The 12,625-nt window shown below is 42.4% G+C and overlaps 1 long non-coding RNA gene across 4 annotated transcripts; it reads right to left on the bottom strand.

The window, feature by feature from the left end:
* Positions 1-4,656: 4,656 nt before the first annotated feature.
* Positions 4,657-9,257, bottom strand: LOC119348968. Of its 4 annotated transcripts, none has more exons than XR_005169180.1 (7): positions 8,671-9,257; positions 8,443-8,521; positions 7,650-7,739; positions 6,895-6,982; positions 6,663-6,736; positions 6,127-6,513; positions 4,657-5,787 (listed from the first exon to the last, which is right to left on the bottom strand). It is a non-coding gene; the product is annotated as an uncharacterized LOC119348968 (long non-coding RNA). The 4 variants fall into 4 exon arrangements; XR_005169182.1 differs by having other exon boundaries at positions 6,127-6,437; positions 8,439-8,521; XR_005169179.1 differs by having other exon boundaries at positions 8,439-8,521.
* Between the last annotated feature and the right edge of the window lie 3,368 nt (positions 9,258-12,625).

Here is a 12,625-nt window from a genome sequence, read left to right on the forward strand (position 1 = left end):
TGCCAACCACAATGATCACGAAATTCACCGGTGATCACAAGGTGGATGGGCAGTCTATGAAGGACATTGTCTTAAACTTCAACAAGCAAATAAATTTACTGTAAAACCAAATCAATGATCTTCAAAATCAAAAAATTTAGTATGAAGCAATGTTTAAAGGTATGAGTTTAGCTGCAACTTTCAGAACTCGGGAGACTCGTGCATCTTCTTATGATGGTGAACCCCTGCCATGGAAGCCGGAGGACAAAGTCACCACCTCATCATCACCATCATCACCAAAGAAGGATACTTGAGTACACGGGTATGGGCACTCCCCTTGGCTCTCGCCAAGCTTGTGGAGATGCCCCAGTATCGTATCACCATCACTTTTATTATCTTCATCAATTTTTAGTTCCATCCTTAGTTATTTTGTGATTTAGTTGAGTAAAATTTAGTATGATCTATTTTCGAGTGCTAGTTTCATAATTTATCTATCTATGTAATTGAGTGAGAGTTATACAATAAAGTCTAGTTGGAGTTTTTGCTTCTTTACTTTTATGTTTCAATAAAAATAAAGAAAATAATGAAAAAGATCATATGATAATCTTATGGAAAGTAATGACATTAAAAAGGGAAAATTATAAGTGGTAAAATTTATTGAAAGTTGACAAACATAGCATTGGTCAATGATGCAATTAATGAAAGAATTAATAAGGGAAGAGAAGATTCACATGCAAATATACTATCTTGGACATCTTTTATTATTGTGAGCCCCCACTAAGTATTTTATGCCAAATTGTTGACGTTGGAAAAGGAAGACAACATAATGATTTATATTGTCACGGATCCTCCAACATTTGGTGCTTGTCCAATATCTTTAGCAAAAATTCTGCACTAAGTAGAGATACTACTTGTGCATCCAAAACCTTAAACCCAGTTTCAAGTTATGATAGTCCACTATACCTACCTATGGATTGAATAAGATCCTTCATGTAAGTTGTCATTGGCGCAAAAGGCAACAAAAATGCTTCTAAATATGTTTGATCTTTTAATGTAAGGGAAAATAAGCATTGTACAAACTCATGATGGCAAAGTAATAAAAGTGATGGACTGCATAATAAAGATTGCTATCATAAGGGGCAATATAACATGATGTTCTCTTGCATTAAGAGATTGTGCATCCAAAAACAAAAGCGCATGACAACCTCTGCTTCCCTTTGCGAATGGCCTATCTTTTACTTTTATTTATTTACTATTTATGCAAGAGTCAATAGTGTTCTCCTCTATTCCTTTTTATTTTTCTCTTTTGCAAGCATCATGTGGTGGGGAAAGATCTGGGCACATATATGTAGTTGTATGTGAGTGATCATGAGTTATTATTGTTGACATCACCCTTGAGGTGAATAAGTTGGGAGGCGAAACTATAAGCCCCTATCTTTCTATGTGTCCGGTTGAAACTTTTTGCTCCATATGTATGTTGTGAGTGTTAGGAATCATAGAAGACTAAATGATGGTTGAGTATGTGGACTTGCTAAAAACCTCCTACATGACACCCTTCCTGAAAATTTGATGAATTGCAATTGTGTTGTTCACTGAGAACATAGTTTCTCAGTTTTCAAGAAAGTTTATGCTTTATACTTTGATGTTGTGATGAATTGTCACTTGTTCATTAGAAGTTTCATGATAAAGTATTGATGTGATAATAATGATCATGATGCTACTATGTCCGTATTTTGTTTTTATCGACGCCTCTCTCTCTCTCTCTCTAAACATATGGACATGGTTCTCGCTATCGGTTTTCGCTTGAGGACAAGCGAGGCCTATGCTTGGGGGAGTTGATACGTCCATTTTGCATCATATTTTCCTACTATTATTTATAGTGTTTTTATGAAATATAACACCTTGTGGAGTAATTCTAATGCCTTTTCTCCCATAATATGCAATGCTTACACTAAGAGGGAGATTACCGGCAGCTGGAATTCTGGAACTGAAAAATCTATGTCAGAGATACCTATTCTGCACATCTCGAAATGAGCTGAAATTTTACGAAGATTTATTTTGGAATATATAAAAAATATCAGAGAAAATAAATACCAGGGGAGGCCACCCAGGTACCCACTAGGCACCAGGGCGCGCCTACCCCTGGCGCGCACTGGTGGGTAGTGGGCCCCCTGGCCTGCTTCTGGTGCCCATCTTCTAGAACATAAGATCATTTGCCCTGGAAAAAATAAGGAGAATACTTTCGGGATGGAACATCATCGTCTCGAGGTGAAACTTGGGCAAGAGCACTTTTTCCCTCCAGTGGAGCGATTCTGCCGGAGGAAATTCCCTCCGGGAGGGAGAAATCAAAGGCATTGTCATCACCAACAACCCTCTCATCTTGGGGAGGCCAATCTTCATCAACATCTTCAGCAACACCATCTCATCTCAAAACCTAGTTCATCTCTCGTGTTCAATCTTTGTATTACAACCCCATATTGGTACCTGTGGGTGACTAGTAGTGTTGATTACATCTTGTAGTTGATGCTAGATGGTTTATTTGGTGGAAGATTATATGTTCAGATCCATTATGCTAGTTAATATCCCTCTGATCTTGAGCATGAATATTATTTGTGAGTAGTTGCCTTTGTTCTTGAGGCCATGGGGGAATTCATGTCATAAGTAATCATGTGAATTTGATATTCGTTCGGTATTTTGATGATGTGTATGTTGTGATTCCCTTAGTGGTGTTATGTGAACGCCGTCTACATGAAACTTCATCATCTTTGGCCCTAAGGGAATGCATTGTGGAGTAGTTATTAGATGATGGGTTGCTAGAGTGATAGAAACTTAAAGCCTAGTTTATGCGCTATTCCGTAAGGGGCTGATTTGGATCCATATGTTTAATGCTATGGTCAAATGTTTATCTTAATTCTTCTTTTGTAGTTGCACTCGGATGCTTGCGAGAGGGGTTAATCATAAGTGGGGGGCTTGTTCAAGTAAGAGTAACACCCAAGCACCGGTCCACCCACATATCAAATTATCAAAGTAGCGAATGCGAATCAAACCAACATGATGAAAGTGACAAGATGAAATTCCCATGTGTCCTCAAGTGTGTTTTACCTATTATTAGAGACCGGTCCGGCCTGTCCTTTGCCACAAAAGGGATTGAGCTACCTTGCTACACATATTGTTACTATTGTTACTTGTTACAAATTACCTTGCTATATCAAATTACATGTTGCCAATAATTTCAGTGCCTACAGAAAATACCTTGTCAAAAACCGCTTGTCATTTCCTTCTACTCATCATTGGGTTCGACACTCTTACTTATCAAAAGGACTACGATTGATCCCCTATACTTGTGGGTCATCAACCGCCGCCTCTTCCAGTGACCTTGAGCTGGTTCCAAAACAACCCAGAGATGGACTTCCTGATTGTTGATGAGCTCTCTGGCCGAATGGCAAATTTGCGTTTCTGATGCTCAGATACTTCTCATGAAGGATAAATATGCAGGAGTAGAGTTTCAGTGGGGGCGGCGACAAAGAGGCGATCGATTTGAGTGAAATTCTTTGGTTTAATTCGTGTACTTTGATGTAGTTTCATTTCTCCTACAAAGTTGTGACATGAGTGATCTATAAAGGCCAGACTCTAAACCTGATCACACCGGCCACCCCTCACGGCACCTGTACTTGCTGGTGCACATGAAGATCGGTATCATTGGTTAGATGGTGGTGTTCGACACGGCGGCTGAGACCTTCCGGCGGTTGCCTCCTACCCTCCTCCGGTCGTCACCTGCAAGTAGCACTTGCACCTGCTCGTCGTGGACGGATTGCTGGGGTGTACAAGCTACGCCACCTGTGTGTGGACCTCTGGGTTCTCTAGGACTACAACGGCGGTGCGACTAAGTCCTCGATTCAGAGGATGGTAACTTCATTTCATCCATCGGGCCGGGTGATTCGATTGACCGACGATTGATTCCGACTGACAGCAACTCATTCCCTTGTAGCCAAGACGCGGAGGAGAAGGGGCATGGATGGAGGAAGGAGGGTCGGGAGAGGAACCGTCACAGTTGCGCTGCGCGGGAAGGTCTGTGGAGATTTTTGACAAAACCGTCCTAAATCTGCCCCAATGGCACACATGGCCACATTTATCCAGTTTTGGATAGTCTAGGGGTTAAATTTAATAATCTGGTTTTAGAGTTTAGGGGAATATTGATCCATGACGAAGGATTTAGGGGGGGGGGGGCTATTATTTTCCTCTTTGCAAAACCACACATTTGCTTATTTTTAGCCCGACCTGCCTTGTGGCCCGTACGCACGTCGACCGAGTCATATTCCTCTGGCAAGGTATGCGGCCTTTAGAGTCCGAACGCTCCAAACCCGTCTCAAACACCCGGATGGGCAGACTGGTCACGGATGTCGAGAGATGGTCTTTTCCCTTTTGCCGCTTCCCAATGCCGATGGCCACCCCTCTCCCTTTCACCGCCTACTAGATGACCTGTCGCGCCATTTGGCGCGCGAGACAAATTTGAAGCAAGAACTAAAAGAGATTACTTTGCTTTTTTTGGTAGCAGACAATGTTGATGTATACTCTTTTGCGAAGTGTGTGGATCTGTATAAAAAATATATTTTTTTCTCATTTGTAATGTATGGAACTGATAAAATTGATGCAAAGGCCCAACTGAAACGAAGAACAAAATGCAAATGTTTGAGTTTGCAATTAGAAGATTCAAGTAGCTATATACGTAGGTGGCACAATAAAATGCACTAATGACATGATAATATACATCATATACATCATATACTCCCTCTGTCCGAGGTGATGAAACCTGCCTCCGCAGGTGATCCAATCCAAATCATGCCAGACCGATGAACAAAAATGGCATGCAACATCACCTAACACACATCTGAGCTAAAACTCAGTATTTCTTTGGTTCTCAAAAAGGGACAGTACCAACAACAATGGCTGATGATAGCTGCAAGCAAAGTAGTATGCATCAGCTGGGAGCAAAAACCACGGTTGCACTTTCATATCATTAACAACAACAAGGAATTGGAAACTCGTTAACTTCAAATATACCTGAAAAGAAAACACATAGTTCAATTTCATTTCCTCACCTCCCAGTACATTGTAGCCCAAAAAAGGGAAGCACAATAAATAAAATAAATAGGAAAACAACATAGGAAGGCCTTGCAAAGCATCCAAAATCCAACTTTATGCCTACACATAATAAGAGACAATTGGATTTCTATTTACAGAAGTAAGACACGACTACCTGTCCTCTGGTTTAGTAGTAACCCACTCTACTTACTTTGAAAAAACACAAAATTATTGCATATTTGCCTTTTTCCTGAGACCATTTGTATTCGGGAAGCATTTAACCCGACCTAATCGGGAAGGAGCTGCAGTTATTCATTTCTGTACTTGCTAATTCATTCCAACATGTGTAATAGCCAATTAATCCAAAACATCCAAAAGATATGCGATAATTTTCTCCATTGTGGTTGTTCTATAATAAAGCCCATGATGTAAATACAAATAAAAGCATCCTGATCTCCTTCAATACCTAAATTGCAAAAAAATAATGGGACTACTCAACTTGTTATCTCTGACTGGAACTAAATTATAGAAAAATAAAATCACATGACTTGCATAGATTAATTATCTCATGTCAGCCTTTTTGGATTTTCATCAAACAACCTGTAGACATAGAGAAACCAAATCTACAAAAACAAAATGAGAAGCTCTGTGAGTAGGGGACTGGGAGAGAAGGCGAACGCTCGGCTGCTCCTGCTTCTCCTATTGAGTGCTTCTCCTGTTGAGAACCTACAAGGAAGTCAATGGCGACACAACCATGTGAATACCACATAGAGTATGTACATGAATAATAGATACAACATAAGAAGATATGACAAGACCATGCTATGTATGCAGTTAAAATAAGTGTTATGTTATCCGTCATTAAGTCCTAATATAATATCAGTATACTTGTATGTATGATATGCTAAATAAAAGTTACAGAGCTTATTCCATTGAGCTGCGTTTCCGGGAATAAGTTAACTCCTTTGGTACTTTGATATTTATCTACTGACAAATTGTATCGCTTCACATACAGTAAGTGAAAAAGAAATGAGTAAGGGGTGTATGTATGACTCGATGGCTTACCCCTGTGTTAACAAATTGAGAGTGGATTCCTCATGAACTTGAGGGACTTGCTCTCCTGTCACCGACAGCACACATGCATAAAAAATAAACAAAAAGCATCCATGAGTAGCAAAGTGCAGGTAACAGCAGTGAATGTAGAGTAGGACCGAAACCAAACCTCCTTCTCCTAGGAGCAAAACCAAAACCAAACCTCTGGCCACCGAGAGGGTCAGGGAAGAGAGAGAGGGCACAGAGGGGAGAGGGAGAGAACCTGCGTCTGAAGGGGAGGTTGGCCTCTCCGGCTTCCGCCCCTCCCACTCCAGACCGGGAACCTGGGAGGAGGTCAGGAGAGGTCACCCCAAACACGATCTAACTGGGTGCTATTGGGAAAATGATCCCAACTGATCACTGAAAAGCTCATAAAAGCTCCAGATTAGGAGAACAGAGCAAATGCTCATTTTAATTTACTGAATAACTTTTAAAATTTCCCATGAGAAGATCCAAATATGTTCTATGGTAAGAAACTATATCAATCTACGTGTTTCGCGAAAACATACCTACACCATAGGCTTCTTAAAACTGTATTAGTAAGAAACGACAGAGCAGCATCTAGCTGTGCAGGGTTCTTAATCTGAAGCGACATAGCAAGGAATACTTTAGATCAACAACATAAGGAGAAACAAGCACTGAAACATAACTAACCCTTCGCTTGAGCTCCCAGAACAGAACAGATAATGCAAAATGTGTGTTAAAAGTGGACTGAAATATCAATAGGCGGCAAATATATACCTTCATCGAAATGATATAGCTAATGAGAGCAGGACGATGGACGAGTGCATTTGTTGGGTATTTCGTGGAAACCGTATTTCGTGGAAACCTGTTTCATTCACGAATAAGTGCCAACATGAGGCACACGCATAAAACAAAAATCTCAAATGTAGCAGGGGAATTTGGTACAGGTGCATATTGTACATAGAAGATTCATGAACAAGCATGGGAGCCACTTATTATATTTGTTGATTGTGCTAGCAAGGAGATTAGTTCCAAATTCCAACCTCTATTACCTGCTATTCCTAACAGAGTATCTCATGAAAACTCAAAAGAATGCTGAACCAAACAACAATTTATAATGTTGTAATTAGCTGCTCAAAGACACTATCTGCCTAATACAAACTTTGATGGATGGCAACATTGGATCAATCTACGTGTTCTATGGTAACATACCTGTACTTGCTCACTGTCTTTTAAGCTTATTGGGTAAAATTCTAGCCATCCTACTAAACATTCGATATGGATGAGTCAATGATATAAACATTGTGGTCCACTGGCTGAACATAAGAACTCGGTGACCATCATTTGCTAAAGAAGGTAAGAGGGGGTGGGTTGAAAAACAGTCATAAATTGTACTTCAGTCATAATATGCCTCGATAGAAGACATTTTAGTAAGCAAAAAACAGTTTACTTGCTTTATTGTTGTTCTTTTTTGATAGATGAGAGAACTTGCTAATCAGATAAAGGAAAAAGGAAAGAAAAAAACACTACACCTGACATTTCGCTGATGCAAGAACATGATCATCTTTTAGGGCACCCTTTGCACCAGTATCACCATATGTAATCAACAGCCGCATGACAAACTAAAAAACAGAACAGAAACACATGGTCACAACGAAATGCCAATTTATTTCATTTGAAACTAAACTACAATGATGCTATGATAAACTGAAAGGGGACGTCAAAGGGCAAATTCAAAATATTTTCTCAACAATGATATGAGGCATAAGAGACACATACACACAACCAAGAGATAGATGTTGAAGATGTTCAATTATCTGTCAATCTAAGTAATTGGTTTACTAACCACCAATACATGAGGTCTGTCAATTATTTATGGAACCTGTCCATTTGAGTCGCAACGGTCAGAGTGGCCAACGCGCGTTAGCCTAAGGCTCCATATCCCAATTCTGGAAATAAATGTATGACGCGCTATAACTATATTATTAAGCCTCTCACCAATTGATTCTTTCCTATGTGGTCATCTAAACACCTGTTAATATATTAGGAGAAATAATGACAAAAATTAGAAGGCTCTTTATGATATTTTCTTTTCAGCTTGCAAGTGCCATTAATCGAGCGCGCAAAAGATAATATCAAATCAACTCCATTCCCTGCTCGACAAACTCGATCCACGTTTTTCCTTGGCAACCTCTCTAAGGAAAGGTAAGAGCTAATTCAGTTGGGGATAGGTCATGTTGTCTGGTCAATTATGCACACACGGAAAGAGATGGAAGATCTGAAAATGCAACAGTTACAATGAGGGCTCAAGAAAAATGTACCCACTCTCCTCTTTTTCTTGGATTTGCATACATCTCTCTCTCTCTCTCTTTCTCTGAAAAACCGGTCCTCCACTGCATCCCCACTGAAATGGTCAGAACAATTTTTTAGAGCAAACACAGTAAAACGAAATCCATTTTTATTGAAATCTCAAGCATGTTTTGGTTGTTTCTGCAACAACAGCAAGAAAAAAATCAGTATCAAAGAAGAGAGGGGGTGGAGAAGCTACCATACCTGCAGATACCGAGCTGGTGCTTTAGACAGCAGCGTGAAAGAAAAAATTCCGAGCTGGTGTTCCTCAGCACACATCAGAGGAGTTGGGCGCTACCACAAGAGTCCGAAGGTGAAAGGGGACGGGAAGACGAACCGAGCACGGACTGGAGGGAAGAACGGTTGGGCTCGTTCACGAACCAGGGCTGGCCTGCTCACCGAGACGGGAGCACTGCGGCCGCCGCCGGCTTCTCCTCGGCTCTGGCCTTGCTGCTCCTTCCCCCACTGCAGGCCTCCCTTGCCCCTGCTCCTCCAGCCCAACCGTGAAGACTGGCCGTCGACGGTGGCAGCCAGAGGGTGGAGGAGACGCACCGCTTCCCGTTGTCCACCCAGCGGAGACGACCTGAGCCCGATCTGAACCAGGCGCCGTCGACGGAGGAGGGAGGTGGAGGGGCTACGCTGAGGGAGAGGAAGAGGAAGAGAAAGAGGCGGCGGCTGTGGCGGCTAGGAGGCCGTCTGCGCTGGGCGAGAGGGAGTAGGCGGCTGGGTGGAGAGCGAGAGGAGGCAGCTGAGGAGTGGCGGAGGACCCCGGTGGGCAAGGTGTGGCAGCCGCCGCCACACCTTGATTTGGTCCAAATTATTTTATACATATACACTTCGTTCACTAATCGCTGGGAATCGCTAAGTAGAGATATTACAGAGAGAGGCCATTCATTTTATTGGGCCAGGAAGCCTTAGCCAGCCCATTATTTGGGCCTTCTAGCGACACATCACACACGAACGACACATCACCCACCCTAAAAAAAACGAACGACACATCGAGCGGTTCGAGCCAGGCAAACAGCGACGCAGCCACTCCCGCAGACCGGCATACGCACGCAACAAGCAGCGAACCCTAGCATGACGGCGGCGGCGGCGGCCAGGAGTAGGCGGAGTGGCGGACGACGGGGCGGCGGGTCGGCGGCTGTGGTGTCGAGCACATATCGGGCAAGCGTGAGGCGTGGCTGGGCTCTGCCGAGACAGGGACGTGGGCAGGCGGCGAGCGGCATCTGCGAACGGGCCTAGCGGACGGTGCGGCAGCACAGCGCGGCGGCAGCCAGCTGCCCAGCTTCACGTCCTTCTCGTCTTGGCCTGCAGAAGATGGAGAGTAAGGGGAAGGGGCGAAACGGGAGAGGTATATTTTCTGAATTTCGTAGCATTTTTTGATACCTTGTAATCTGCAGCAATCAGTAGTTTCAATTCCAATGATTTATCTCTTCTATTGCAAATGGAAATCATTTTTGGTACTATATGGGCTGTAATTATTCAGATTAGATGCATGTATATTTTTTGACTTATAAATTATTTTTGGAGAACATTTTTTGGCATCTTGGAAGCAATGCAATGTAGTGATAATTTAATGGTGTGAAATTGTGAATTGCAGGAGCGTAGGGATCTGCCATTGCCTGGATCTTCTACACGGCATTGAAACCTTCATTATCAGTATATTTTAGGTTGTTTTTTTAATTGAAACATGTCTACATTTTCATTGTATTTAGTTATTAGTTTGTGGTGTGCAATATTAGTGTGTATTGACTCTTTTGGTTTGCGTAAAAATAATCTTTGCTTAAGACTTCGCCACACCTTAATTTTTTTTCGTCCTCCGCCTCTGGCTGAGGTGCTGCGGGAGAAGGCGGCTAGGGATCTGCGGGCTCGGGAGGAGGAAGCGAGCGAGGGGACGAATAAAAGGAGACGTGGCTGGTGCCGCTAGTTGGGCGCACTAGCTCATCCTTTATATGTTCAAACTCTCTTCTCTTTCATCTGCTCCCAATCCTTAGATTTTATTCACCGTTGCCACCATTTTGGACCGTGATTGACTCGATCGAGCTTAGAGACCTGGCCAAGAGTGCTCCGTGCCATATTGATGGAAAGAGCCGACTTCAATCTGACAATACGTTTGGAAAATGTGATGTGGGATGCTAATGATAAAATTGATGAGTTTCTTATCCTGATTCCAGGGATTGGATGTTCAGGATTGAGATCAAACTATCCTTACAAGTTCAAGGATTTGAAAAAAACATCACTCAAATTTTCAAAGATAATATGTGCATTGGGCGTGCACGCCTACTAGTACCAGTAGGTAGAAAGTGTTAGTCTAAACCGGAGTTCATATGCTCCTTTCATGAACAGTGAAATTTCAAACATTCTGATAAAAATCAGAAATTTGTTGGCAACAATGATTACTTAGTGGTCTATCCACGTGAAAATTTTCACGAAGGAATGACTTAATGGTGGCATAGACAAAAAAATTGCTCAAAAATGCTTCCAAAAATGACCTTATTGGAGAATCAAAACGTTTTGCTCATATGAATGTTTTTTTCCTCATGAAACTTTTTACGCGGATGAAACACTCAACAATATTTTTTTTTTGGAAAACTTTCGATCTATTCATCTTCAATAATGCTATTACAACAAACACTAGAAATAATAAAAATTAGATCCAGATCCGTAGACCATCTAGCGACGACTACAAACACTGAAGCGAGCCGAAGGCGCGCCACTGTCATCATCCCTCCATCCCCGGAGTCGGGCGCACATTATTGTAGTAGACAGTCGGCAAGTCGTCGTGCTAAGGCCTCATAGAACCAATGCACCAGAACAACAACCGCCGTCGATGAAGAGTGTAGATCAAAATGATTCAACCTGAAGACATAAGAACATAGACGAAAGATGAACATATCCAAGCAAATCCACCAAAGAAAGGTCCATCGGAGACACAACTCCACACGCCCGACGATGCTAGACACATCAACGGGGCAGAGATTAAACGGGGGAGACATTTATTCCATCTTCAGGGAGCCGTCACTATCTCGCCTTCCTGAGCAGGACACAAACCCTAACAAAAATCGAAAAATGATCTAAAAATGGAGTCCTCCCACCGGCAAGGGCCGGGATCCACTCCGCCCCCGTGGCCCTAAGGCCACAGGAGACAGGGTGGACCGGCGTCGGCGTTGGCGGGAGGCAGAGGAACCCTAGCTTTTTAGAGAGGCGGCAGCTGGCTAGGTTGTCTTGCCAACCCTAACACTCAAGAATATTTGTTGCAAAATTATTTCAGATTTGTATTACTATTTTTTTTCTCTCTCAGTTTTACTGTTCATCTAGGTGCATCGGCACCCGGTAGCAGAAGACGATTCCACAAACATATGGGTCGATGGGCGGATGGTCAGCCTACACAGCCTGTGACGATATTCTTGCATAACAAAAAACTTGGTATGTCCGCCCAAATTTTGCGATGGAGATAATATTATTATTATTTTACGAGAAAGGTAACATATTTTTAAGAGAGAATCGGTCGTCTGTTCACTAAAGAAACTAGAGGTACGGCATAGTTCGTGCTACCCGGCTGGCTTGCAACTTGCAATCTACATTGTGCAACGCATGATGGATCCTAGTCCTAGCATTGACCTTCTGCCGCGGATGGCGTGGGAGGAGCATCGACAAAAAAAAACTATATAAAACCGAGGTTTGACATACTGTTTTAACACAGTACATACGCAAGCGCTTATATACACGCACATACACTCATCCCTATGGACGTACACATGCACACCCTACCCCTATAAGCACCTCCGAAAGACTGAGCCGGTATATCATCTTAAAATTTACGAAGTTACCATAGGCACCTCGTCGTCAACGGGAACGTCTCCTCTCATTAAATGCACATCGCCGGAAATCCTGACATAAATCCAGAAATAAATACGAGCTTCAGGACTTGAACCTGATGGGCTGAGGATACCATAGTCCCTCTAACCATCCAACCACAGATTGGTTCACGAGGTTTGACATACTGAAACATTGGGAAAATGCCCCTTGTTTAACTATTTGTAAATATTAGCTTATCTTCTAAAGAATTTCTGGTCTTATTCAAGTTACCGGATTATAATTGTCTGATTACTTTAACGGAAAGCTTTAGAGTCAACCGGCTCCAGCTCTCCCCCCC

The sequence above is a fragment of the Triticum dicoccoides genome, chromosome 1B (assembly GCF_002162155.2).
Source record: "Triticum dicoccoides isolate Atlit2015 ecotype Zavitan chromosome 1B, WEW_v2.0, whole genome shotgun sequence".
NCBI lineage: Eukaryota > Viridiplantae > Streptophyta > Magnoliopsida > Poales > Poaceae > Triticum > Triticum dicoccoides.